General features: G+C 51.3%; 1 protein-coding gene across 5 annotated transcripts in view; it reads right to left on the minus strand.

Moving 5' to 3' along the window:
- Window positions 1–24,889, minus strand: part of GPBP1L1 (GC-rich promoter binding protein 1 like 1) — a 120,810-nt gene that overhangs the window by 52,032 nt on the left and 43,889 nt on the right. For 2 of the 5 annotated variants that reach the window (XM_077450817.1, XM_077450816.1), the window contains exon 2: window positions 1,054–1,487. The gene's annotated coding sequence lies outside the window, so the exon portion shown is untranslated. Of the gene's footprint in view, window positions 1–680; window positions 922–1,053; window positions 1,488–24,889 lie in introns of those variants that run through there. The other 3 variants (XM_077450815.1, XM_077450814.1, XM_077450818.1) reach the window with 2 other exon arrangements.

Here is a 24,889-nt window from a genome sequence, read left to right on the forward strand (position 1 = left end):
GATCCTAGGGTCCAGCTCTCTAAAAAGAGAAGCATTCACAGGCAAAACCTTGTTTCTTCGGATACAAGGCCCCGGTACCAGTTCTTAGACCCATGAAAGGACACTCTGAATGGATCTGGTCAGCATGGCTGGCCCCAGCAATGATTGCTCCAGTGGAGCTCAGCACAGCACATCTCCACTCGTGACCAACACCTTAGACACTGGCGAAAAAACTGAGGTACTCCCAGTAGTGGGAGGGGTTATATAGGGAGTGCACTTCTGGTCTTAGGGTGTGCCAGTGTCCATCACCTAAAGATGGCCGAGAACCCACATAGTAACTACTATGTCCCCTGATGTATGAAAAGAAATTAGCTTTAAAAAAAAAAATTAATTATATATTATAGCAAAAAGCACAAAATATTGTTTTTTGTTTATAGTGCAAAAAAAATAAAAATAAATAAAAAATAACCACAGGAGGTGATCAAATACCACCAAAAGAAATCTCTATTTGTGGAGAAAAAAAAAAGGACGTCAATTTGTTTGGGTACGGTGTCGTACGACCGTGTAATTGTTAGTTAAAGCGACGCAGTGCCGAATCTCAAAAAATGGGCTGGTCATTCAACAGCCAAATCTTCCAGGGTTTAAGAGGTTAAAAGACCTCCTTACATTAATAAGCTACAAATACAGAAAAGACTACTCACCCTCAGTCTGAGCACCCGCAGCACCTCCTTCCAGTTTTGTGGGACGGCCGAGGGCGGGGCTTTAGATAGGATTGGCTGAGTAGGAGGGGGGTTGGCCCCTCAAAAATACAGGCAGGGTGAAGACCCCGTTACTACATGCCAGTCGGCTCGTTCGATCAAACGTGCCACTTTTAAGTTTTCATTTTGCTCCTTTTTGGAAACAAACAAACAAAAAAAAAAAAATCAAAAAAAAAAAAAAAAAAAAAACGAAAGCTTGAGATGTGTAGAGATCACATGGGTCACGATTCCATCAACTATACAATAAGAAAAAAAACGAAAGTTAAAAAAAAAATAAAAAAAAAAAAAAAAAAAATTCCCAGACTGCCACGTTCACCTCATGAAACAGATTGGTTTGTTCTTATGGCGCTAATGTCAGGATGTCGGGTCATAGAGAGCGATCCATTCAGCTCTGTGATATGTAGTCAGGAATCATACGCCAATACCAAATCAATGGCGATCGTTTACATTCACTTGGAGGCCTCATTAACATATGAGGCCAATCACTGGAAAAAAAAAAAGGGGGGGGGGGGGTGTGGAAAGGACCACAGGACAACAACAATGGCGCTGGGAAGATTCAAGCTTCAGATGTAGTTATGGACAAAACGCCATTTCTGCAAGACGAGGATTCCAATTCAGCTACAGCAGTGTAGACACCAGAGGGCGCTCACATCCCTGAGAGACATCAGCGGGCCGGGCGATCGTTTCAGGACACGGACAGTGGGGGGTGCTGATGCCTTTCTTCGTCTGATTATTACAGTAGATCGTTATCTATGAGAAAAGAACAAAAAAACAAATATGGTATAAATTAGATAGTAGTAAGGCTGCATGTACTCTACATTGCCCAAAACATTTACCCTTCATTACTATACAATGGAGTCATTTTCCTGCCCGCCCTTTAAAGTGTCACTAAACCCCCATCATAAATCGCTGAATAAATGGTGTATTCCATGCTGGTCATCCTCACTCCTCACTATGACATTCCTCTTCTGTATTCTGCAAAAATCCTGGTTAATCCTGCTGCTTCCTATCTCCCCCTTCTGTTCATGTCCTCAATGCAGTTGGGGATTTTGCAGCTGTGGTGGCAGCTCTGCACATGCTCAGTTTTCAGCAAGTTTCCATGCTGAGCATTTCCTCCCAATCACATCTGAGCAGCCCATGTAACTATAGTGACATGTGGGCGTATACACAATCACAGGCCACTCCCCCTCCTCCTCCATGCCCACTAACCAGCTAAAAGGGGGGGCGGGATATTACATGTATATAGATGGAGGCTTCACCTCCCTCTCATTCTAAGACACAGGCTGGAGGGGCCGGGACACAGCCCGCGACTGGCAGAAATCTGTCCACACCAAATTATTGACAACAAATAATAAAGATTTGATTTCAAATACATATTTGTATTTCATATTAATCCCCTTGCTTACCGGGCACTTTCACCCCCTTCCTGCCCAGGCCAATATTTTCAGCTTTCAGCGCGGTCATACTTTGAATGACAATTGCACCGTCATACAATGCTGTACCCAAATGACATTTTTATCATTTTTTTCACACAAATGGAGCTTTCTTTTGGTGGTATTTGATCACTGTTGGGTCTTTTATTTTTTGCTAAAAAAAACATGTTTCATAGTTTGTTATAAAAATGTAGCATTAGACAATTTATCTCCTTCACTGATGTGCGCCGATAGGCGGCATGGATAGGCGGCACTGCTTAGTGGGTGTCCGTGTGTGTGGGACCGATGTCCCTCTGACAGAAGCTGGTGATCTGCTTTTTTTTCTTCTCCTCATGCAAGTGACACATAATGGCCTATTATGCAAGTATCCCATTATGCTTTACCTTTGCAGGGAGAAAGAAGAAGTAAACCCATCAGGGGTTTACTTCCTCTTTAAGTTCCGCCCAAGGGGCGGTCCCTTAGGAAACAGCCCCCCAGCCTGCCATGCAGCTGCAGTACATCAACAAGCAGTATAACGTAAAGAAAAATAGGAGGGGCGGGTGCTGTATCGGTCGGTGAATTACAGAGAAAAGGATTTTACAGCGAGTACAAAAAAAATCCTATTTTCTCTTATATTCACCGACTGACACAGCTCCTCTCTTAGCCATTGGGACTTCCCCAAGCAGTGCCAAACAAGGGGTGGAAAAAGAGAGACACTACCCTCAAAATGCACCAAAACTGCGGTAACAAATGCAACAGTGCATTAACTTAACGGTATTGCGCTTTTACCAAAAAAAAAAAAAAAAACACAACAGGAAAAAGGAAAAATTGTATATGCAATAGCAACTACACGGCCACCTGCAAAACTTTGCGGCCAAAACAGGCATCAGCCGATGCACTAACATCTACCTTGTAGAATTTTGTAAAGGTGTGAACAGACGACCAGGTTGCCACTTTACACACCTGAGCGACAGACGCTTGGTGTCGGAAGGCCCATGACATTCCGATTGCCCATGTGGAGTGGCCCATGACCTGAAAGGGGGCACCTGCCCCTTCAAGGCGTAGGCCTGAACTACAATCTGTCTGATCCACCTGGAAATGGTGGCTGGCGAGACCGCCATGCCTTTCTTTGGACCAGCCACTGAAACAAACAGGGAGTCTGACTTCTGGAAGGGAGCCGTGGCAGACAGACAAATACACCCTCAGAGCCAGAACACACGTCCAGGGAATGAAGGACCACCTCCTTAGGATGTGTCGGCTTAGGACACAGATGGTAATGCAAGGTCTTCATTAATGTGAAACGTCAAGACCACCTTCGGTAGAAAGGACGGTTGCGGACGCAACACCACCTTATCCCTGTGGATAACCAGATAGAGTGACTTGCAGGACAAGGCCGCCAGTTCCAAAACCCTCCTGGCTGATGTAATGGCCACTAGAAAGACCACTTTCTGGGAAAGAGTCAACAGAGGGATCTCGCTATTTTCAAATGGCGGTTTTTGCAGCGCCGATAGCACCAGGTTCAGATCCCACAGGGATAACAGTGGACACACCGGATAAGCTACATGCCGCACCCCTTGAACAAAAGTGCTCACTAGAGAGTGAGGCGCCAGGGGTCGCTGAAAAAAAAAAAAAGACAGCCAAAGCTGATCTTTGTCCTTCAATGGTGCTCATAGCCAAATTTCTGGTCTACTCCTTGAAGAAACAGCAGGACCCTGGATATAGAAAAGGAGCGCGGACGCCATCCTTTCTCCTCACACAAGGAGATGTAGGCCTTCCAGGTACGATGATATATGTTCAGAGAAGACGATTTCCGTGCTCTCAGCATAGTTGGGATCACCAAGTCTGAAAGACCCCGGTTCTTCAACACTTGGCTCTCAATAGCCATGCCGTTAAACCCAGTGATGGTAAATCAGGATGGAGAATCGGACCTTGAGGCAGAAGGTCTTCTTGTAACGGCAGTCGCCAAGGGGCGTCTGCCACAAGGCACACTAGGTCTGTGTACCAGGGACGCCAAGGCCAATCTGGGGCAATCAGTATTACTGGGATCCCCTCGACTTCCACTCTGCAAAGCAGATGTGGTAACAGTTTCAGTGGAGGAAAGGCATAGATCAGTTGGTACTGATCCCACGGACCCACCAGCACATCCGATGCGTCTGCCCACAGATCTGTTGTCCTGGACATGAATCTCGGCACCTTCTGATTGAGACAGGAGGCCAGAAGATCCCGGTCTGGTGTGCCCCACCGCAGGCACAGTAGCCTGAACACCTCCGGATGCAACACCCATTCTCCTGGGTCCAGCATCTGGCTACTTAGATAGTCCGCCTGCCAGTTCTCCACTCCTGGGATGTACATGGCCGACAGGGCCGGTACATGTTGCTCTGCCCACCGAAATATGTGAGTGACCTCACTTGCGGCGGCCAAGCTTCTTGTTCCTCCTTGGTGACTGACGTATGCCACAGCCGTGGCATTGTCTGACTGGATCCTGATCGGACGCCCTCGCAGTTTTATCGACCATGTGGAGAGGCATAGCCTGATCGCTCAGTTCGAGCAGATTGATCGGCAGCTTGGATTCCTCCGCCAACCAGAGGCCCTGGGTCGACTGAACTCCCATTACTCCAGCCCAGCCTGATAGGCTGGCGTCCGTTGTGATCACTGTCCATTTCAGGAGGTAGGAACGACTTCCTGGACTGAAGTTGCCGGGGACCTCAGCCACCAAAGCAGGGAATCCCTGACAAACTGGTTCACCTGAATCTGCCGATCCAGGGACAATGGATATTTGTCCCATTTTGTCAAAAACTCCTTCTGCAGGACTTTGGTGTAGAACTGGGCATATAGTACTGCCTCAAAGGAGGCCACCATGAGTCCCAGGACTTGCATGCAGAAGCACAGCGATGACCACTTGCTGTTCTTTAGTAGTTTCACCACGGCTCAGAGTCTGCAGCTTGTCTGAAGGGAGAAACTCTCTCGCTTCCATGGAGTCCAGCAGTAAGCCTATGTACTCCAAACGCTGAGTCGGTACCATCAACGACTTCTTTAGGTTCAACAGCCACTCAAATTCCTGCAGGGTCTGCATGGTGATTTCCACATCCTCCACTAACTCTGAAGTGGAAGATGCTCTCAGGAGGAGATCGTCTAGGTATTCCACGATTGAGATCCAGCGTTGCCGTAGCAACGCCAAAACAGGAGCCAATACCTTGGTAAAGACTCGGGGGGGCTGATGCCAAACCAAAAGGGAGAGCCACAAACTGGTAGTGGGCTTCCCTGATATGCGAACCGCAGAAACTTCTGATGCCGGAGGCATATGGATATGTGCAGGTACGCATCCTGGATGTCTAAGGACGTACCCTTTCCTTCTTGGGGACTACAAACAGGTTTGAGTAGAATCCCTTGAAACGTTCCGAGTGCAGAACAGGTACTATCACCCCACGACTCAGCAGATCCCTTACCGCCCCCAAAAGGGCCTCCCGGTGAGCCGGGAGTAGAGGTATGCTGAAGGGGAAAAATCTGTTTTGCAGCCAAGAGAGGAACTCTATCTTGTAACCGGAGGAAATCAGATCGCAGACCCATTGGTTGGACAGCCGAGAGGTCCACCGGGCTGCAAACTCCCGAAGATGACCCCCCCACCCGAGTTGCAGGTGGGGGAAAACCGTCATGCGGTAGCACTTTTGCTTGCAGGCTTGCGGTTCCAGGGACGCTTTGGTCCTTCAGCGGTCGTCCTGTCGGGCTGGGGACACTTGGTCGAAGTGCCGGGTCGACGAATACTAGTTAGACTTACTGGTAACTCTGTTTCTAGGAGTCGTATAGGACAGCACTAGAGAGAGATAGGCTCCACCTCCAGAGGCAGGAAATACAATACCAATCTTTAAAGTGCGGCTTCCGTCCTTTTCCCTTCAGTCTTGTAACCCAGAAATTCCCCGGAACGGCTTCTGTAACAAAATCACTTGTTCAACATTATAACAGCATATAGGGAGGGAATCCCTGCTGTCCTGGACGACTCCTAGAAACCGAGTTATCGGTAAGTCTAACTCTAGTTTTCTCTAGTTGTCTGTCCAGGACAGCACTAGAGAGGATCAAGGGAAGGCTTTTTTCTTGTCCGTAGTGCGATCCAGAACCTTTTCTAGATCCTGCCCGAACAAGAGGTCTCCTTCCAAGGGAATACCACATAACCTCACTTTTGAAGCTGGATCCCCCGACCAGGATTTTAGCCACAGTGCCCTGCGCAATGCATTTACGGGGGCAGCGGTCCTTGCTGAAAGTTTGACTGACTCAGCAGAGGCGTCTGCCATGAAGCCTGCTGCTTTATGCAGCATGGGAAGGGAATCCAAGATTTCCTTCCTAGAGGTCCCACCTTCCAAATGCCCTTGCAATTGTTCCAGCCAGACCTCCAGATTGCGAGCCACTATAGTTATGGCCATTGCAGGTTTTAAATTGGCATGGTTACTTCCCATAACCTTTTTAACAGCACCTCAATCCTTTTATCCATGTCCTCAAAGGCGAGGTCCGTTGATTTTGCGCACTGGGAGAAGGCTGCATCCACCTTAGGTTCTTTGTTCCAGACGCAGGTGGGATCCTCACTGAAGGGAAATCTCCTCTTCATATTTTTAGAAAAAAAAAAAAAAAAAAAAGCTTTTTCTCTGGTTCTGCCCACCAGTGTGCTGTGAACTGGAAAAACCCTTCCTTCAGGGTTTTGATACATCCGGTCATGCAAGGACAGAGAGACCTGTTCCTCTTTAATCTCGAGTATCTCATAAATAACCCCCAATAAGGCATCAACCTCCTTGAGTGAGAGCCTATACCTGGGAGAGCTTGTCCCTTGAGTCGGAATATCTCTGGATGATGCCGCCTCACTTAGGCCATCCAGAGAATCTAATTCCTCTTCCCCTGATTCGTCACCCTCCTCTGGGGTGGAAGCAGGGGGAACTGTGGCTGGTTTTGGGGTCTCAAGGTTCGCTAGCATTGTCTTGATGGACTGCATTGCTCTCTGTACCCAGAAATCAGTTCCTTACAAGCCCCCGTGGCCTGCTTATAGACCATTTTATCTATGCAGGCTTTGCAAAGGGGCTTAACCCATCCTTTAAATTTGTTCATACACGATGGACATCTCTTCTTCCCCCCGTCCTCTCTGGTTCTTTGGGCAGAGCCTAAGAGAAGAGAAGGAGAGAAAAAAAAAAAACCCCTAAGGGGAACACAGACCAGCTAACATCAGCGTAACCTTAGAAAAATAGGATGCCTTCACCAAACACCTAAGTGCACCCCACCAGCCACTGACAGGATTCACAAGACATGCTAGTCTGGATCCTGTTTTAACAAGAAAGGGGGAGGTGGACACAGAAAAGGACAATTTAAAAATGTCTGTGCACCGATTAGTCCATCACTCCCCCCCCCCCCCCCCAGCCCTGTAGGTACAAGACATCTCTGTGTTTGCCTACCTGAGCTGGTTCGGCCCCCCTGCTACATTCCGCTGCATCATATGCTCCGTTCGGAAGCTTGCCTGACCACCTGGAGTCTTTTTTCCTTAAGCCTGTGGTGCAGCACAGTGCTCTGTGGCTGGCACCATTTAAAAAAAAAACAGGTTCCGCCATCCACGCTCGCCGCACGACCCCGAAGTGGTCCGCCGGAAGTCCCCTATCCTCCTCCTGCGTTCCACAGGCCGGAACTCAATGCCTGTGCCTCCCCCCCCCCCCCCCCCGCCTGACTTGCGCCAAATCCGATTGTCAGGTGGGGAACACCAGCCCTCCCCGGGCTATCCAGGAGGACAACGCCGGTTTGTAGCTGCAGTCAACCCGGGGGACCCCAAATGTCCGTCACCCTGCAGGTACACAGACCTCCTTCCCGGTCTCTCCTGGGCTCTCCCAGTGTCAGGGGAGACGTCCTTAATCCAGCCTCCTCCTCCGGCGGAGGAAAACACAAAGACTAAAGGGGAAAGAACTGAAGCCGCCCTTTAAAGATCGGTATTGTGTTTCCTGCCTCCGGAGGTGGAGCCTATCTCTCTCTAGTGCTGTCCTGGACAGACGACTAGAAAAAAAGCTGCTTGTGAGCGGAAAATGAGGGCCCGTGCCTACGGCATGGCTCCTTAGCATTCCTGGCCTGTGGGAGTAGAGTACTCTTACCACCTGTGGCATTTTTAATAATGCCATCCAAAAAGGCTCCAAAGAGCCAGTTGCCAAGGAAGGGAAGATCCGTCAGGGCTTTTTTGGATGCCTGGTCAGCAGACCAGCATTTTAACCAAATCAGGCACCTTCACTGCTGACACTGAAGCCCTGGATAACAGAGGGAGAGTATCCAGGACTGCGTCACAAATGTGCTTCAGGCCTTGCACCAGTTGGTCTGCTAGTTCCACACAAACAGGAGAAGCTTTGCCCACTTTCTGCGACACCAGTGCAGATACCAGTACTGGTCGCATGGCTGACCCCACAACCGTAAACAAGGAACGAGCCACTGCCTCGGCCTTCCTGTCCATGGGGTCCTTAAATGCAGGAGTCCCCTCCACCAGGATTGTGGTTACTTTGTTTAGCCTGCATACTGGTGGGTCCACGACAGGAGACGACCATTTTTTGAGAAGGCTCTCCTCAAAGGAGTAATGCACCGCCATGTATTTGGGGACCAAAAAGGTCTGTTGTGGTCGACCCCATTCCTTGTAAATGAACTTACCAAAAAAGGTTTACGGGACCCAAAAGGGGCCGCTACATCAGAGGGATCTGTTGGCTCCTGAATCTTCAGGGTATCACGCACAGCTGTGATAAGAGCTCCAACAAGAGCTTTGTCGCGCATGGACCCGGACAGGGACTCATCCTCACTGTCCGAACGGTCCTGGTCAGTGTCATCTGAAACGACAGAGCAGTGGTCACCAGCCTCAGCAGGGCCCGAGTCTGCGTCAATGCTCTTCCCAAAGGACGGGGGTGAGGGAGGCAGGGGCCACTTTTTAGCACCTTTGCACCCACGCACCACCTCCATCTTGGCAACGAACGAATTGAGGACCGCCGACAAAGCGTCCAGATGCACTGCACATTCTGGAGGCGAACCGGTTGCAATTGCCTGGATTTCAGGGAAAGAAACACCAGTCTCTGAAGCCTTGCTGACCCTACCTTGTCTGCCACCTGATGGGGACTTAAAGTGGAAGTAAACCCATCGATTTAAACAGTTAAAAAAAAAAAAAAGGCATGCCGGGAATGCTAACCGCTGTGCTCTCAGCCAAACTATCAAACCATCCAATGGCTGTTGTCATAATGATTCACATGTGCAGCGCCATAGCAGTTGAAGATTAAAACAGAGGCAAAGATGGCAGCTTCCTTGGCTGAAACCGATAGGGGAGTTTACTTCCACTTTAAGACAGTGATGGTCCCACCACCATGGTTCTGCGCTGTCCAGCTAGTAGTGCCTGTGTCCCTTGTCAGCTCCTAGGTGCATAGGAGATCACACTGTGACATCCAGAGCTGCGGCTTATGGCACTGAAACTGATCTACAACGTGTTCAGGCTCCAAGAAGATGGCTGCAGAGCGTCCAGTATAAAGGCCATAAAACACAGGGAAAATGGCCGCGGAGCTAAAGGAAGTATGCTGCTCCATGAGACTGACCAAAAATGTGCTCAGGCTTCAAGAAAATGGCCGCCGAGCGTCCAGTATAAAGGACAAAAACGCAGGAAAAATGGCCGCCAAGCTACAGGAGAGCACGCTGCTCCTTGCCCTCACCCAAGTTGACCACTGAGCACTGAATACCATGAGGGACAGTGACAGAGAAATGGCGGGGTAACAGTGCTGTGGGGATCACAGACACAGCCTCACCAGACACCCCAGGTAGAGAAAACAAATAAAACAGACATCAGGGCACAGCCAGCCAGCGCAGCCCCCCCTCCCCCCTCGATGAGAGCCCCTACACATGACACACCGCTCAGCAGCCACATGCAGCATCCCCCACAGGGGGGGGGGGTCAGGGTGATAGGGACAGGGAGAGAAGAGAGGGACCCCCGAATCGACCTCCCAGGGAATGCCCAGCTGCTCAGCCCCGCCGAGGCAGGGAGAGCTGTACTTACCAATCCTGAAGAGCTGGGAGACATTCCATCACAGACCCACTCGCCGATCAGTACGGGGTGGCTGCTGGCCACGGCACACTGACGCAGACATCAGTAGCCCGGTCAGATGTGTGCCCCGGAGCATTAAAGCTCACCGACGACCTCTGGAGGTGAGGTATGTTGTGGCTGACCCAGCACGTAGCTCTGACCTGCACACGTTCGCTGGCCAGGCTGGGGAGACTACAAGGATAAGAGTATCCAGCCGGTCACCCAGCCGGCTGTTGATAGCAGATCACAGGATCTTTAGTCTTGCACAAAAGGCAAAGCTTCTGCAGAAAAAAAAACATGGACCGATGGGCCCGCAGGGTTCCTAGGTCCTTTCCCTTCACTAGGCAAAATAAAACTGAGGCTGCATGGCAGGCTGGGGGATTGTTACCCAAGGGACCGCCCCATGGGCGGAACTTAAAGTTCTGTGTTTTTCATAACATGTTATGCGTAACGACCCAATGGCTAAGAGAGGAGCTGTGTCAGTCGGTGAATATAAGAGAAATGGCTGTTTTTATGTTGAACATGCGACCAGCAGCAGAGGACTAGTAGCTCCTCCTACTTATGTTTCCCTGCAGACAGGCTGGGAGAGAGCTGGGTGACGTGACAGCTGGAGATCCATTAGGACAGGGCTCGACAAAACCCGGTCGCCAGGTCGCATTGGCGACTAGAAATTGCGACCTCGCGCCTGGGGCAGCACAGCTGGGGGTATCCTGTCTCTGTGGACCCCCCCAGCGTGATCGCGCCGGGCCGTTCCGCCGGCGGCGGAAAATTTAGGCCGCGGCTTTGAGGCCTTCTGCGGTCCTATGATTCCTTATGGAATCTGGCGCCCTCTTGTGGTCGCCGTTGGTATGACAGACCAGTAATTCTAATGAAGCTTCCTCTGAGTGTTTTATATTACCTGCCTTTTCTTCCCTTTATTTAGAACCCCCTAAACATTATATATATTTTTTATTCTAACACCCTAGAGAATAAAATGGTGGTTGTTGCAATACTGTCTGTCACACCGTATTTGTGCAGCGGACTTACAAGCGCACTTTTGTTGGGAAAAATAATTTAGTTAATAAAAAAATAAGACAACAGTAAAGTTAGCCCAATTATTTTTTATATTGTGAAAGATAATGTTACGCCGAGTAAATTGATACCCAACATGTCATGCTTCAAAATTGCACCCGCTCATGGAATGGCGACAAACTTTTACCCTTTAAAATCTCCATAGGCGACGTTTAAAAAAATTCTACAGGTTGCACGTTTTGAGTTACAGAGGAGGTCTGGGGCTAGAATTATTGCTCTCGCTCTACCGATCACGGCGCTACCTCCTATGTGTGGTTCGAACACCGATTTTATATGCGGGCAGGACAGGGCGCGTTTAAAAATTATTATTTTTTCTTATTTTAACTTTTTTTTTCCACTGTTCTTTTAAAAAAAATGTTGTGTCACTTTTATTCTTATTACAAGGAATGTAAAAATCCCTTGTAATAGAAAAAGCATGACAGGTCCTCTTAAATATGAGATCCGGGGGGTCAGAGAGACCTCACATCTCATATTTACACTAAAATGCAATTGAAAAAAAAATTGTCATTTGAAAAAAATATATAAAATGTCCCTCTAAGAGCTATGGGCAATGACTTGGAGACGGGGTGGGGGGGGGGGGGGGGGGTTGGGACGGGGGGGTCAGGGACGGGGGGGGTCGGCGACGGCGCTGCTATCTTCCCCTCACTCGTCTCCATGTCAGGCCAGGGACAGGTCCGGATCGCCGTCACGGACCCGGCTCCTAACTTTTTAAGCTGGCTCCTAGATTCCAAGCAAATTTGTCAACCCCTGCATTAGGATAAAGACTTGAACGTTTTTCTTAAATTAATTCCAGTGCGGTCATCCATATACAGAGAGCGCAGCCAGGATGTACATTATAGTGTGTGGTTACTGGTTAGTATCACTTTAAGAGTTTTAAACACTGGCGGCATCCTATGCGGTTCCTGATCATGTGATTGGCTGTCACGGTGACCACTTGACTGCAAGCCTGACCTATCAGATCCCAATCATCATGGTGTGAATGGAAGCCGACAAAAAAACCGTCAACAGTGTTTAAGTCCCGTACACCCGGCCAGAACGTCGATAGACAAAATATACCAGCCGACATTCTGCCCGTGTGCATGCTGGCAAACCAGCAGCTGACCGACTCCCAATCAGCGCTCTCAGCCAATGGCAGATAGCATTCATCGGAGTGTTCTCGGGGGGGATTCCCCTGCTCAGCGGTGGAGATCACTGGACTAACCTCACATGGTCAGTACAGCTGCTCCCGACCGGGCTTTACGTCTCATGCACACAAAACGTTTAAAAAACACCAGTGCTGCTGCCAGAAAAAAGACTCGCTGTTAGCCACCTTTCTGAAAAGTGTTTATGGGCGCTTGAGGTTCGCATATTTTTGGTGTTTTTTAGCAGCATTTTTTGGCATTTTACCTTTTTATAGCTGCTTGTGAACAGGCTGTCCTTTGTTTCTACTGCCCCTAAACGCCTGCGAAGGTTTGTGTGTGCAGGGAGACAGACCAGGCCACCCACCGGGGAGACAGACCAGGCCACCCACCGGGGGAGACAGACCAGGCCACCGGGGGAGACAGACCAGGCCACCCACCGGGGGAGACAGACCAGGCCACCCACCGGGGGAGACAGACCAGGCCACCCACCGGGGGAGACAGACCAGGCCACCCACCGGGGGAGACAGACCAGGCCACCCACCGGGGGAGACAGACCAGGCCACCCACCGGGGGAGACAGACCAGGCCACCCACCGGGGGAGACAGACCAGGCCACCCACCGGGGGAGACAGACCAGGCCACCCACCGGGGGAGACAGACCAGGCCACCCACCGGGGAGACAGACCAGGCCACCGGGGGAGACAGACCAGGCCACCGGGGGAGACAGACCAGGCCACCGGGGGAGACAGACCAGGCCACCGGGGGAGACAGACCAGGCCACCGGGGGAGACAGACCAGGCCACCGGGGGAGACAGACCAGAACATGGATGGGCGTTCAGAGGCAGTAAAATAAATAAAAACATCAGACGCCTCTATTTTCTAGTCCTCAGAGATAGCTGGGAACAATGGAACAGATAAGAGTGGATCACAGGAAGTTATCGGATCACTGGATGTCTGGTGTGACCGGCAGGTACTTTGCACTTTTAATTATATAAAAGGCTAAAATTAGAGAAGTACATTGTTGGACTTTATATAACTGGGAGGAAAACATATCTGTTAGCACCAGAGCCGACCAGCGTGGCCCCAGAAACCAGAGCCGACCAGCGTGGCCACAGAAACCAGAGCCGACCAGCGTGGCCACAGAAACCAGAGCCGACCAGCGTGGCCACAGAAACCAGAGCCGACCAGCGTGGCCACAGAAACCAGAGCCGACCAGCGTGGCCACAGAAACCAGAGCCGACCAGCGTGGCCACAGAAACCAGAGCCGACCAGCGTGGCCACAGAAACCAGAGCCGACCAGCGTGGCCACAGAAACCAGAGCCGACCAGCGTGGCCACAGAAACCAGAGCCGACCAGCGTGGCCACAGAAACCAGAGCCGACCAGCAGGGCCACAGAAACCAGAGCCGCCAGGAAGCCAAAAGAAGAAGACTACACAAATGCAGCACCCAGTACATTATGTCCTAGTTTATTGCTGGCTACCAGACTGAACAAACCGGCTCCTGAACACCATGTTCCTTCTCCTCCCTGCCAGATCACAATGTCTGTACCGGCCTAAGGATAGAGCACACTGACGGCTGTCATACAGAGTGCCTCCTCGCCCCAGGTACCAGTGAGAGGATAGAGCACACTGACGGCTGTCATACAGAGTGCCGCCTCGCCCCAGGTACCAGTCAGAGGATAGAGCACACTGATTGCTGTCATACAGAGTGCCTCCTCGCCCTAGGTACCAGTGAGAGGATAGAGCACACTGATGGCTGTCACAGAGTGCTGCCTCGCCCCAGGTACCAGTGAGAGGATAGAGCACACTGATGGCTGTCACAGAGTGCTGCCTCGCCCTAGGTACCAGTCAGAAGATCCCCAGATGATGACTTTGTAGTCGAAACACGTTGGGTAGACTGCTCTGCAGACATCGCTGTTTCTCCATTCATGTACATGCCCTTTTTGATTTCTTCTAAATGTGAGTTTTTTTTACGCCTATTCATTAACAAATCTTTTATTACAATATTACGCTACGTTGGGCCTTTGCTTTTATGGTTTTATCTACGAGGCCATTACCTCATCTCACATTGGATACTAACGAACATCTTGCCTATGTGACGTGGTGGTGCAAGCAGAATCCGTGGAGTATATACACCTATCGGGGAAAATTCTATATATAACGCCTATATGACTTGGGGGGCATACGCCTGACTAAGTCCAAGTCTTCTGGTAAGCCTCCCCCAGTTTCACGGTGGTGATGCAGGTATGAAGAGTACACAATTTCCTTTGGAAGCCGTTTCTTGGAAAATCGATTCTTCTAAAAACGTATTATTGGACTTTATATTTCGGGACTTGCTTAGCACCTGCACTTCTTTTGGATAATTGTCCACGAATGATTATTATAGTTTTTTTTTTATTTTTTCACTTGTATTTGTATTTCAAAGGTTTAACTGCTTAAATGCGGTTTATGTTTTTTCACCATTAGGGAATGCGTTTTTCCTCGCTTTAAGATTTATATGGTGACCCATATCATTGTAAAAAAAATTTCTGTCTTTGTCAAAGCGCTACACATACTTTTCCTATCTTTCCATTTATGCTTTTTTTGTCTAGAAGCGGTGTTGGCGGCTTGATAACGTTTATTATCACAGCACAGTATATACCAAAACATTATTGACACCAGTCAGAGGATAGAGCACACTGATGGCTGTCATACAGGGTGCCGCCTCCCCCTAGGTACCAGAGAATAGAGCACACTGACGGCTGTCATACAGGGTGCCGCCTCCCCCTAGGTACCAGTCAGAGGATAGAGCACACTGATGGCTGTCACAGGGTGCCGCCTCCACCTAGTTACCAGAGAATAGAGCACACTGACGGCTGTCATACAGGGTGCCGCCTCCCCCTAGGTACCAGTCAGAGGATAGAGCACACTGATGGCTGTCACAGGGTGCCGCCTCCACCTAGTTACCAGAGAATAGAGCACACTGACGGCTGTCATACAGGGTGCCGCCTCCCTCTAGGTACCAGTCAGAGGATAGAGCACACTGACGGCTGTCATACAGGGTGCCGCCTCCCCCTAGGTACCAGTCAGAGGATAGAGCACAGAGAATGCAGATATATAGGGAGATGCCTCTTCCATCGTTTATCAGCAAAGAATAGATTCTGGTGCCAGTTAGGGAAGCACCAATTTCCGTTACTCGCCCCAATGCTCCAGATACTCTGCAGTGCAAATTACTTCAATACAAAATGAATGGGCGAAAATTGCACTGCAAAGACTCGCATGCGATTTGAACAGGAATGCAGTGTGGAGATGGTGGTCCCTCTCCCAAGCTGAACTCACTTCCACTCTATACCCTCGGGGTCCCGGAACTTCTCCTCCAGCGGCCGCGATCTGTTACTATCGGTGTTCCGGGACACCTCGACCACATTTAGATTATTTTGCATGTGGGCAGATATGTACTGTAAGCTTTAACAATTTTTAAACTGCCCACTAGATGGCACTTTAATCCCTTTCTATACACACACAGGAGCGGTGGGGGAAATTTCATGCGAATCTTAGCAGTGCGATTTGTGCTAATTTTTTTTGTATTGACACAAATCGTGCCGCAAAGTATCATGAAACCCTAGCGATAGTTATACGTGGTGCCGCCTCCTCCCCTGCACAGGTCTCTGCAGGGGATGGGGTGAGAAGGGACATCATCTCAGGACTGGAATCGCACATTAACAAATCTACAGATACAGCCAATCAGAAGGCATGAATTTCCCTGAAAAGAACACGGGGGACACCTTCATGTAGAGAATGATTTATGGGAGGAGGGAATGAGCCCTCATTGTCCCCGCTGAGCCGGCGGCGGACAGGGCGGTCTCCGCACACTGTGCAGGGACCGCCCTGTCAGCTCTCCTCTATGGGAGATCGGATGAGCACGGACCATCTGTCTGTGATCATCCGATCCGCTCTGCAGACGGATAGAAGAATAGGATTTCCCTCCATCTGCAGAATCGGACTGTTGCGGAGGCGGACAATAGCGGGTGTCTGCGGATGTTCATCCCCCGACACTCGCTATCCCATAGGGATGAATGTATGTCTGTATTTCATCCGCAAACGGATGGATGAAATACGGACATACGGTCCCGCATGTGTGAAAGGGGCCTAAGACTTCTATAATGATCTCTGCAGGTAAATCACCCAGACAGGGAGGAGCCGCTACCAAGCACAGGTGCTGAGTGACAACCAGAAGATCCCGCTACACAAAGCTGAAGGTTATTCCGATTTTTTTTTTGCTGTTAAATAAAACCTTTCCATATTCATTATGATGTCATCACTGGGTCTCTGTGCTATAAATGCAGGCAGATCATGGCTGTTGGGAGGGTATGGATATGACATGAAAACACTCATAAAATCCCCAATACTTGACACACGCACTGGGCTGACCCTCGCCGGGAGCCAAGCGCGTAGCAGAGGGCTGACCCTCGCCGGGAGCCAAGCGCGTGGCAGAGGGCTGACCCTCGCCGGGAGCCAAGCGTGTGGCAGAGGGCTGACCCTCGCCGGGAGCCAAGCGTGTGGCAGAGGGCTGACCCTCGCCGGGACCCAAGCGTGTGGCAGAGGGCTGGCCCTCGCCGGGACCCAAGCGTGTGGCAGAGGGCTGACCCTCGTCGGGAGCCAAGCGTGTGGCAGAGGGCTGACCCTCGCCGGGAGCCAAGCGTGTGGCAGAGGGCTGACCCTCGCCGGGACCCAAGCGTGTGGCAGAGGGCTGACCCTCGCCGGGAGCCAAGCGTGTGGCAGAGGGCTGACCCTCGCCGGGAGCCAAGCGTGTGGCAGAGGGCTGACCCTCGCCGGGAGCCAAGCGTGTGGCAGAGGGCTGACCCTCGTCGGGAGCCAAGCATGAGCATCTTGATGGGTGGGTGTCAGTCTGGCATTCTTAGGCAGGCTGTATTTGCATAGGTAACGCCCACTTGTGAAGCTGATCCTCCATGAATGAAAGAAGTGAAATCAAATAAATAAAAGGGACGAGGCCCAGGAAGGATCCGTAATCACCGATTGGCTGTCACAGTGGTCACATGATCTGAAGCCAGTCCAGCCAGCTACTGATCAGGTTGCTATTCAGCACTGCGCTTAAAGTGGATCTCCACCCTAAAGTGGAACTTCCGCACATCGGATTTCCCCCCCCCCCTCCGATGCCACAATTGCCACCTTTCATAGATAGCTGCAGATACCCACCCACTTCCCGTTGTGTTCTGGGAAACACACAGTTCTCAGAACCCAACAGGGACCAGTGAAGAAGCACAGCGCGACTGGCGCATGCGCGATAGGGAACCGGGCAGTGAAGCCGCAACGCTTCACTTCCTGATTCCCTGACCGAGGATGGCGGCGGCGACTGCTGCCAACATGGCGGGCAGCCTTGATAGGCAAGTGTCCATTTATTAAAAGTCAGCAGCTGCAGTATTTGTAACAATTTTTTTTTTAAGGTGGAGCTCCTCTAACAGCTTTAGGTCCGCTCCATAGGAGCATTTCGCATTACTGCTACAAGGCGACACTATACACACACACACACACACACACACACACACACATGTGATCTAACACTTCCGGGAAGCCGATCGAAGGGTGCCGAGTACTCCATGTCCTCCGGCAGAGACACAGAACAGCGATCTTCCTATGTAAACAATGCAGATCGCCGTTCTGTGAGGAGAGAAGGGATGGATTTGTATCTCTACAAAGCAGGAAAAAAATGTCCATCTCTTTCCCCTAGTCCTCCCCCACAGTGCACAAACACTGGCTAGGCACACATTTAACCCTTTCATTGCCCCCAATGTTAACCCCTTCTCAGCCAGTGCTAGTACAGTGACAGTGTATAGTATTAGCACTCATCACTGTATTGGCGTCGCCGGTTCCCAAAAAGTGTCACAATGTCCGCCACAATATCGCAAGCTCTCACTAAGTCTCGCTACCATTACTAGTAATAAAAATATTCCGTAGTTTGTAGACACAATAATCAATCAATATACACTTATTGGGATTTTCTCACCAAAAACATGCAGCTGAATACATATTAGAGTAAATTGATGAAGAAATTAGATTTTATTGGAAACGTTTTATAGCAGACAATTTTTTCAAAATTGTCTTTTTATTTATAGTGGAAAAAATAAAAAGTGTAGAGGTGATATCAAATACCACCAAAATAAATTCTATCTGTGGGGGAAAAAAAAATACAAATTGTTTGTTTGTATACAGGATTGCACAACCGTGCAATGGTCAGTTCAAGAAACAAAGTGCTGTATCGCAAAAACTAGCCTAGTGTTGGGGGGGGGGGGCACAGCTCACTAAGGAAGAGGGTCCATGTGTATTCAGGTCCCCCATGGGGTGAGGGGGAGGGGGGGCACAGCCTACTAGGGAAGGAAGAGGGTCCATGTGAGTTCAGGCACCCATTGGGGGGAGGGGGGGCACAGCTCATTAGGGAAGGAAGAGGGTCCATGTGTGTTCAGATCCCCATGGGGGGAGGGGGGGGGCACAGCTCACTAAGGAAGAGGGTCCATGTGAGTTCAGGCACCCATTGGGGGGGGGGGGGCAAAGCTCACTAGGGAAGAAAGAAGGTCCATGTGTGTTCAGATCCCCATGGGGGGAGGGGGATGGGGGGGCACAGCTCATTAGGAAAGGAAGAGGGTCCATGTGTGTTCAGTTCCCCATGGGGGGAGGGGGGGCACAGCTCATTAGGAAAGGAAGAGGGTCCATGTGTGTTCAGTTCCCCATGGGGGGGGGGAGGGGGGGCACAGCTCACTAGGGAAGGAAGAGGGTCCATGTGTGTTCAGTTCCCCATGGGGGGAGGGGGGGCACAGCTCACTAGGAAAGGAAGAGGGTCCATGTGTATTCAGATCCCCATGGGGGGGAGGGGGGGCACAGCTCACTAGGAAAGGAAGAGGGTCCATGTGTGTTCAGTTCCCCATGGGGGGAGGGGGATGGGGGGGCACAGCTCATTAGGAAAGGAAGAGGGTCCATGTGTGTTCAGTTCCCCATGGGGGGGGAAGGGGGGCACAGCTCATTAGGGAAGGAAGAGGGTCCATGTGTGTTCAGTTCCCCATGGGGGGAGGGGGATGGGGGGGCACAGCTCATTAGGAAAGGAAGAGGGTCCATGTGTGTTCAGTTCCCCATGGGGGGAGGGGGATGGGGGGGCACAGCTCATTAGGAAAGGAAGAGGGTCCATGTGTGTTCAGTTCCCCATGGGGGGGGAAGGGGGGCACAGCTCATTAGGGAAGGAAGAGGGTCCATGTGTGTTCAGTTCCCCATGGGGGGAGGGGGATGGGGGGGCACAGCTCATTAGGAAAGGAAGAGGGTCCATGTGTGTTCAGTTCCCCATGGGGGGGGAAGGGGGGCACAGCTCATTAGGGAAGGAAGAGGGTCCATGTGTGTTCAGTTCCCCATGGGGGGAGGGGGGGGGGCACAGCTCACTAGGGAAGGAAGAGGGTCCATGTGTGTTCAGTTCCCCATGGGGGGGGGGGGGGGGAGGGGGGCACAGCTCACTAGGGAAGGAAGAGGGTCCATGTGTGTTCAGTTCCCCATGGGGGGAGGGGGAGCACAGCTCATTAGGAAAGGAAGAGGGTCCATGTGTGTTCAGTTCCCCATGGGGGGGGAAGGGGGGCACAGCTCATTAGGAAAGGAAGAGGGTCCATGTGTGTTCAGTTCCCCATGGGGGGAGGGGGGGCACAGCTCATTAGGAAAGGAAGAGGGTCCATGTGTGTTCAGTTCCCCATGGGGGGAGGGGGGGCACAGCTCACTAGGAAAGGAAGAGGGTCCATGTGTGTTCAGTTCCCCATGGGGGGAGGGGGGGCACAGCTCACTAGGAAAGGAAGAGGGTCCATGTGTGTTCAGTTCCCCATGGGGGGGGGGGGGGGAGGGGGGCACAGCTCACTAGGGAAGGAAGAGGGTCCATGTGTGTTCAGTTCCCCATGGGGGGAGGGGGAGCACAGCTCATTAGGAAAGGAAGAGGGTCCATGTGTGTTCAGTTCCCCATGGGGGGGGAAGGGGGGCACAGCTCATTAGGGAAGGAAGAGGGTCCATGTGTGTTCAGTTCCCCATGGGGGGAGGGGGGGCACAGCTCACTAGGAAAGGAAGAGGGTCCATGTGTGTTCAGATCCCCATGGGGGGGAGGGGGGGCACAGCTCACTAGGGAAGGAAGAGGGTCCATGTGTGTTCAGTTCCCCATGGGGGGGGAAGGGGGGCACAGCTCATTAGGGAAGGAAGAGGGTCCATGTGTGTTCAGTTCCCCATGGGGGGAGGGGGGGCACAGCTCACTAGGAAAGGAAGAGGGTCCATGTGTGTTCAGTTCCCCATGGGGGGGGGGGGGAGGGGGGCACAGCTCACTAGGGAAGGAAGAGGGTCCATGTGTGTTCAGTTCCCCATGGGGGGAGGGGGAGCACAGCTCATTAGGAAAGGAAGAGGGTCCATGTGTGTTCAGTTCCCCATGGGGGGGGAAGGGGGGCACAGCTCATTAGGGAAGGAAGAGGGTCCATGTGTGTTCAGTTCCCCATGGGGGGAGGGGGGGCACAGCTCACTAGGAAAGGAAGAGGGTCCATGTGTGTTCAGTTCCCCATGGGGGGGGGGGAGGGGGGCACAGCTCACTAGGGAAGGAAGAGGGTCCATGTGTATTCAGATCCCCATGGGGGGGAGGGGGGGCACAGCTCACTAGGGAAGGAAGAGGGTCCATGTGTGTTCAGTTCCCCATGGGGGGGGGGGGGAGGGGGGCACAGCTCACTAGGGAAGGAAGAGGGTCCATGTGTATTCAGTTCCCCATGGGGGGGAGGGGGGGCACAGCTCACTAGGGAAGGAAGAGGGTCCATGTGTGTTCAGTTCCGCATGGGGGGGGGGGGGGGGGCACAGCTCACTAGGGAAGGAAGAGGGTCCATGTGTATTCAGTTCCCCATTGCGGGGAGGGGGGGCACAGCTCATTAGGGAAGGAAGAGGGTCCATGTGATCAGTAGGTGCCAGCCTGTCCGGGTTGTCAGAGCGGGAAGAGACATAGCAGGGCAGGAAGAAATGTACACGGTAACAGATGGCATCCTTGGCAAGGCTCCGGCACTGCAGGCCACCGCTGTGTCACCATTTCCAGCTCAGAGAATATTAGGTAATATGAAGGAAGCCGGGCCGATCGCGGACATTCGATGCTAAGCCGTGCCTGACCTCGAAGAGCTGAGAAATATCCTTTTGTGATGTAAGAGAAAAGAGCACGGCAATAATAAAACCTGTCACACGCCGAATCTCATCCTGAATCCCGCAGCGCGATAAGCCAACAATGACCGGCACAGACAATTACAGCGCCCCCCACTGGCCACTCAATCTACTTTCCCCCCCAGTGGTCTGCATCCTACACAAATGTATTACAATAATGCAGCTTACCAGTCCTAAGATCTGGAGGCTGCTTTCCTTTTCTTATATCAAGTGCAGGTAAGTGCCTTCTGATAGAAATCTAGTCTCCTTCTACATTCCGTAACTAAAAGTATTATCCACTTGCTGACCGGGCCGCTTTCTGACATTCTCTTTGTTTACAAGCAAAAAAGGACCAGTTACACTTACCGGTAAGGCCCCTTTCACACGGGACGGATCAGTAATGATCCGCCCCGTGATGATCCGCTCGCTCAGCGGGGATCGCTCCGTTGTCCGCGCTGAGCCGGCGGCGGACAGGGCGGTCTCCGCACACTGTGCAGGGACCGCCCTGTCAGCTCTCCGCTCTCCTCTATGGGGATCGGATGAGCACGGACCATCTGTCCGTGTTCATCCGATCCGCTCTGCAGACGGATAGAAAAATAGGATTTTCCTCCGTCTGCAGAATCGGAGAGTTGCGGAGGCGGACGAAATCGGGTGTCTGCGGATGTTCATCCCCCCGACACCCGCTGTCCCATAGGGATGAATGTATGCCCGTATTTCATCCGCAGACACCCGCTGTCCCATAAGCATGAATGTATGCCCGTATTTCATCCGCAAACGGATGGCTGAAATACGGACATATCGCCCGCATGTGTGAAAAGGGCCTAACTGGTTTTCTGGGAAATCTTCCACACCTGAGATGACTGGTCTCACCTTGCAGGAAACACAAACAACAGAGTTTACAAGGCCCCACCCCTCCCTCTGACCCTCAGTTACGCCAAAGTAAAAGCTCACACCAGTGTAGAGGATGCATTCTGTGTAGAATGAGAAAAAACCATCACCAAGAATTTTTTAGGGTAGGGAAGTAGACCTGCCGTCCTGGAAGATTTCCCAGAAAACCCATTACCGGTAAGTGTAATCAGTTATTTTCTCCAGTCATCTCCAGGACGGCACACCTGAGAGGATAAGCAAGAAGTACAGATCTACCTCAGGGTGGGGCCGCTGCCTGTAGGACCTTCCTGCCGAATGCTAGGTCCTGAGGAGACAACAGCACCACTCTGTAGTGCCTCAGGAAGGTATTAGGACTCGTCCAGTTTGCTGCCTTGCAGATTTGGTCGATCGAAGCATGTGCCCTCTCTGCCCAGGAGGTCACCATAGACCTAGTCGAATGCAATGGATGGTTTGGAGGCCTGGAGACCCTTTCTTTGGCCACCAAAAGCAATTAGATGGTACGATCCAAATACACTAACATACAGCGTCTAATATCTAAGAGGTGCAGTCTCTTCCTTCTCATTTTTTGTCTCCTGACAAAATGATGGAAGAATAATCTCCTGTGCCCTATGGAACCCAGAGGCCACCTTCGCAAAATAAAGAGGATCCAGTCTGTGGACTATTCTATCCCCCAGGATCAACAAAAAAGGCTCTTTTATAGTCAGAGCTTTTAAGTCACCAATCCTTCTAGTGTGGCAATAGCCAGAAGGAAGGCCATCTTAATGGTAAGAAATCTAACTGAAATTTGAGCCACTGGCTCAAAAGGCCCCTTTGTTAGGGCATCCAGAACCAAGGACAAATCCCACGGTGGGAACCCGATTGACCTCACCGGGGTTAATCTGTCCCTGGCCGACAAAAATCTTTTCAGGAGGGGATCCTGAGCTAACCTATTGTCAAAGAAAACTGACAGGGCCGCCACTTGGACCCTCAGGGTGCTCTCCGCTAATCCCTGATCTACCCCCTCCTGGAGAAATTCTAAAACGGTCGGGACTATTTGGAGATCTCCTTTCTTAGATTGAGCTCAGCGGGAGAAGACCTTCCAGACCTTGGCATATATTTGTCTGGTGACCTTCTTCCTACTAAGGAGGAGCGTATCAATTACCTTCTCCGAACATCCCCTACCCGAGGGATCTGCCTCTCAAAAGCCAGACCGTCAAGAGATAGAAATCCCAGGTCGGGGTGAACGACTGGGCCCTGGCAAAGGAGATCCCGCTGAACTGGGAGATGCAAGGGAGGGGCCAACGACCACCTCCACATGATGGGGAACCAAGCACCTTTGACCACCAGGGTGCAATCAGAATGAGATCACCACCTGACTGGGATAGTTTCTGTAACACCCGGGGGATGAGGACTATGGGGGGAAAAGCGTACCCCAAGCAGAAGTCCCAATTCTGAGTGGGGGCGTCCACCACTGCCCCCTGTTCAATCAAAACTATCTCTGGTTTTCTGAAATGACAGCTTACCAGATCGAAGATGTCCCTGTTCAGTTCCCACTCTCCCTGATGAATGGGCTGCCTGCTGAGGAAGTCCGCCCGTAAGTTGAATGAGCCTTTTATGTGAACTGCTGAGAGATTGAGAATATTCCTCTCTGCTTCGCCAAGGATCTCTAGAGCTAGCACCCTCAAAGATTGGGACCTTGTTCCTCGATGGTTCAAGAAGGACACTGCCATCTGATTGTCCGAGAATATCTGTACCTCTCTCCCTCGGACCTGGTCCCAGAAAAAACTCAACGCCTCCCCGACCGCCAGAAGCTCTCTGAAATTTGAGGATGCTCTGCTCTGACTGTGGTTCCAGAGACTCTGTGCATAGCGATCTCCCAAATGAGCCCCCCAGCCCTAGGAGCTCCTGTCCGTCGTGATCTTTATCGGATCCAACTGTGACCAAGTCTGACCTCCCAATAGATTGGAAAGGACGAGCCACCCCTCTAGAGAGTCTTTTACCTCTTCTAACAGAGGAACTCTCGCCTCCAGGGATTCTCTCCTGCCATCCCAAAAGGAGAGCAGGAAGCCCTGAAGGCCCCCAGAGTGAAGTTGAGCCCAAGGCACAGCGGGAATGCAAGAGGCCCTGAGCCTCAGAACTCTCATAAACCTCCTCCATGAGATCTCTCTGGCCGCGAGGAGGTCCGCCACTGGCCCCTGGACTTTTAAAACCTTTTCTGGGGGAAGGAACATTTTCTGGGCCACGGAGTCCATTTGGTACCCTAGGTACCGCTTGGACTGCAAAGGGAACCAAGGAGGACTTTTCGTGACTGTCCATCCAACCCAGCGAATCCAGAGTGGCTAAGACTAGATCTCGGTCTCTCTCCAGCTGTTCTCTCGAGAGACCATAGATTAACAGATCGTCTAGGTATGGTATCAGTGCTACCCCCTGAAGGTGTAAAAAAGATACCA

Source organism: Lithobates pipiens, unplaced genomic scaffold (assembly GCF_037356315.1).
Source record: "Lithobates pipiens isolate NorthernLeopardFrog02 unplaced genomic scaffold, aLitPip1_a1.2 Scaffold_23, whole genome shotgun sequence".
Lineage (NCBI taxonomy): Eukaryota > Metazoa > Chordata > Amphibia > Anura > Ranidae > Lithobates > Lithobates pipiens.